Raw genomic sequence first — 4,639 nt, 5'->3', positions numbered from 1 at the left:
AAATTAGGGACGGCTAGCGCAGATAGCCCTCGTGTAGCTTTGCGCGAAATTCAAAAAACAATCATACAGGAATAGGTTAAGAATTATCTTATTTTCTTTTGAGAAAAGAAGAATGAAACGTGATCTTATTGATGCTTACAAGAAAGGATCGATAGGGTAAAGATCTCTGATTACTTTGTGTTGTATATGATAGGTCAAAAGAACAAAAGTTTTGGATTTGGAAAAGACAGGCTAGTATCCAGTTATATTTTTCTGACGGCGTGATTGACTTCTGAAATGAGTTGTCAATGGCAGTAATGGAGCCAGCGCTTCATTGGAGTTTAAGAGGGAAACCGATAATTTCCTGCCAAATAAAGGGTGGGTTTACATTCTTAAAGGGCTCCTTGTATGTTGTACTGTATTAAGTCGTCGTAGAACTGTTTTTCGCTGGCGCCCCTCGGTGGCTCGACAGTGAGCTTGAGGGATTATAACGGTGGTCACAAAATAGATAGGTCATCGTACAGCGTTGTGCTTAATAATTAACAAATAAGGTTTTCTCTGGAAAAACTTGGACGGCACAAGGACATTCACACATTCTTAAAATTAACAAATATAAAGCATTATACATGGGCGTCCGCTGGGGGGGGGGGCAAGAGGGGGCAATTGCCCCAACCTGGAAAATGAGAAACACAATTCTTTCTTTATTCATTCAGTATATGTATATGAAATTTTTTATTCAATTCACAATTTCACACTACTTTTCCCCCTCCCCGTAACAATTTTTACGGACGCCCATGAAAGTGTACAGTGGTAAAAATAGCACAATTAAGACATTCCCACATATACTGTGTCTCTCCTCTGGTTGTGTAGGCATTTTTCCTGACTTCTTTTAAGCTACAGAACCGTGCGAATTCCGGATTTTAGCGCTGTAAGTTATTAAGCTTACCGCTGACCCACCGGCATACAAAATATTACTGTTGTTTTTAGCGCAAAGCTACACAATGAGTTCAGCTGTAAGTCTGTAGGCTAAGGAGTAAATGGGTTTTGAGTAAATGAGACAAAAGACAAAAAACGTCGCATGGATCTATTATTACAGTCTCGTTTCGCATAACTGACGAAGGGAAGGTAATAAACACAGTATGTGTTCAGTGTGTTGTGTTGGAATCGAACCTTGGATTTTAAAGTTTTCAGTGACCCATTGTGGGACAGTAATAAAATCATTAAGTGTTATCAAATATAATTAATATAATAAAACACCGAAAAACAAACGATACACCATTTCTCGTCATCCATTAATCCTAGAAATATTCACATTTTGTAGTACTGTTTGCTGTTAAGCACAGAGCTACACGATGGGCTGTCTATGCTCTGAACATCACGGGTGTCGAGCCGAGAACTTTAATGTTATAGGTACGGTGTAGCACCTCATTATACACTCTCAAACAACATATATTTTAGATTTTAAATTCATACAAACATTTAAATTTCTGATGCCTAAAACACCCGGGGAAATATTAGCGTAAGCATCTGTGACGCAGCTGGTGTGATTCATATACTTTGCACCAACAACTCTGAACCCACTAATACTTTTGTGCAGATGCACGCACGTACACGCTTAACAAACTGGTCTCTACTAAGTCGTTCTAGAATGATATGGAAATGGAGAAATGTCAGAAAACACCTGTTGATGACTTATATGAGCATATGTTGAGAGGGGGTGAGGGGAGGGTATAGCGTTGTTTCGGATATTCGCGCAAAGCTACTCAGGGCTATCTGTGCTAGTCGTTTCTAATTTTGAAGTGAGAGACTAGAGAGAGAAGGCAGCTAGTCAAAAATACACACCGCCAATTTTTGGGTTACTCTTGTATGACCGAAGAATGAAATTTTACCACTACCCTTATAACGCACCCACACAGCGCCAAAGTGCGGAAGGCAATCTTTAAAATTCTTTTGGCGGTAACGGACGGCGAACGCCGGACTTGCACATCCACAGAGAGTTGAAATATATGAGCTATCTTCCCCATGAAAGTCATTCCTCGTAAAATATCTACAAATAGTGGTGACATTTTCAGTAAAATTTATCTTTTATCATTCCATATCAGATACAAACCAACGCGTAATAATCGTATTTTAATAAACAAATGCCAGGTGGTTAACACAAACAATTCAATGATATCTATTTGATTGTTTTACCGTTAAAAACAAAGCTACACAATGGAATATTTGTGCAGTGCCGACCGTAGGGACCCAGCTCTACATTTTAGCATTATATGTCCTCAAGCTTACTGTTGAGACAGTGAGAGTGAACAAATGCTAATTGGGGGAATATTTCCATCTCTATCGTCAGCTAGCCGAGTTAAAAATAAAATCTTTACCCCCCATGTAGATTGAACGGCACTGAAATTTATATATATAGTTCCTTAAGAAAGCTTCCCCGGTGGATCAATGGTAAGTTTATGGACTTACAGTGCTAAAATCTAGGGTTCAATTTCTTGCTGTGGACAGAGGGGAGGGTTTGTTTGTTTTTGAATTTCGCGCAAAGCTACATGAGGGCTATCTGCGCTAGCCGTCCCTAATTTAGCAGTGTAAGACTAGAGGGAATGTAGCTAGTCATCACCGCCCACCGCCAACTCTTGGACTACTTTTTTACTAACGAATAGTGGGATTGACCGTCACATTATAACGCCCCCACGGCTGAAAAAGCGAGCATGTTTGGTGGGACGGGGATTCGAACCCGCGACCCTCAGATTGCGAGTCGAGGCAGTGAGGCTCATTACACAATCCTAATCACTCTTTTATTATATAAAAATTCACACGAAACTGGCCAAAAATTTAACTTTACTAACAAAACTTCTCTTTTTTTTTAAAAAAAAATAACTATACCAAGTTTTGCAGATGCACATTTAACCGAGGTTGGATAAAACCTCTTTTTCTTTGCCTTTTCATATAATTCGTCGTTATATGCTACGAATGTTGTACGCATTGGCCTATTTACGTTCGAAGTTAATTTTGTTTGCTGAGAAGCATTTAGCTATATAACGGGTTGTCTGTGCTGTGCCCATTGCAAGGTTCAAAATGCAGCTTTATAAGCCTTCAAGCTGACCTCCGAACCATGGGGGAGAGGGGGTAGAGCGTCAACTTGGTAAGTCGTTTTTGTTTGTTTGCGTTAAACACTAAGCTACAGAATGGGCTATATGTGATCTGCTCACCGCAAGTATTGAAACTCGTTTTTTAAAATAATAATAAACCTTAAATAAACTTACTACTGAGCCATCGGGGGGGGGGGGTAGCTAGGTAAGCTAAATAATTTTATCTTTCACGGAGTGTTTACATCCTAGCCATCTTTATCAGGTTTTCTGGCGCTCCAAAGACCGTGCCAATAGTAATAAAAAATGTATAAATTATTCGGCAGTTTTTGATTTTCTTTCTATTTTTCTTAAGAAATTAATTTCTTAAATACTGAAATAGAGGGAGCAAAAGGATTAAATTAAAAACAACATTTTTCAGCATGTTTAAAAAGTAGTACAAGGTGGTAAACCCTGCATATTATAAAAATGTTATCCCCGGCGGTGGATACAACGCAAGTAATTCATTGTGCAGCTTTGCGCTAAAACAAATATATGCCTAAAATAGTTAAAGTTGTTCAACTCAAAAACAACAAAAGTTAACGTTCCAGCCAGATGAAATTCATCTGGCGTCTCGGCCAAGTTCGTTTGGCTGAAATGTTACTAAGTTTTCTTTACAAAGATTTGTTTATTATTATTATTTTGGTTTATTTACTGATTTTTGTTGCTCGTTAAGCAACACATCAGAATTGTTTTCTGAGAGAATTTCAAATTATGAATTATATTTTATGTTATTATCTTCACGCTCGAACCCCCTATTTTTGTAATGCAAAATAATTATACTTGTATAGTTATAGCGCGGCTGTTTATGGTATTTAACGTTTTCTAAATAGTTTACATTTTTCTGATAAACGCCACTCCGCCTCCCAGTGGCACAGCGGCATGTCTGCGGACTTACAACGCTAGAATCCAGGTTTCGATACACGCAGTGAGTAGAGCAAAGATAGCCCGTGTTGATTTGTGCTTAATTTCAAACAGAAATATTATTTCTGATGAAGTATTAGCATTTTTTCACTTCAAATTGTCTCATGCCCCCAGACAGTAGTATTAACATGCTTTGCATGTTGATTGGGTTTAGCACAATATGCGTTAGCTTTTGATCTCGCAAGTTAGAATCCCCCTTTCAAACATTCTGCGCACAGACCTGATCTTATGTACTTTTTAAAGCAATACCTGTACGGTTAGTTTATTAGTATTATTTTCAAATTGAATTTTGTTGAACCCCCTCTTCCATCATCTGAGGGTGTGTTATTATTATTATTATTACTAGCTTTCTTTTTTTCTGTCTTTCAGGGTCATTCTTCAGTTGGTAGCCTAGATACAACGTTGCACTTGATTGGCTGAAAGAGTAGGGCGGAGGGGATATTGTTCACATGATACAGCGGGCTCGTGTTGTAGCAATCTCGGATCAGCTGGTAAGTTTACTAAACAAGAAACGTCAGACGGTGGACTGTTGTAAAGGTGGGAAGAGCGTGACTGATAAAAAGTCAAAATTAGTTTTTGTGTTAAAACGTTAGTAAGATTTAACATTGGTA

This window comes from Limulus polyphemus, unplaced genomic scaffold, assembly GCF_000517525.1.
Source record: "Limulus polyphemus unplaced genomic scaffold, Limulus_polyphemus-2.1.2 Scaffold1278, whole genome shotgun sequence".
Classification (NCBI taxonomy): Eukaryota; Metazoa; Arthropoda; class Merostomata; order Xiphosura; family Limulidae; genus Limulus; species Limulus polyphemus.
Note: the sequence above shows the minus strand (reverse complement) of the source record.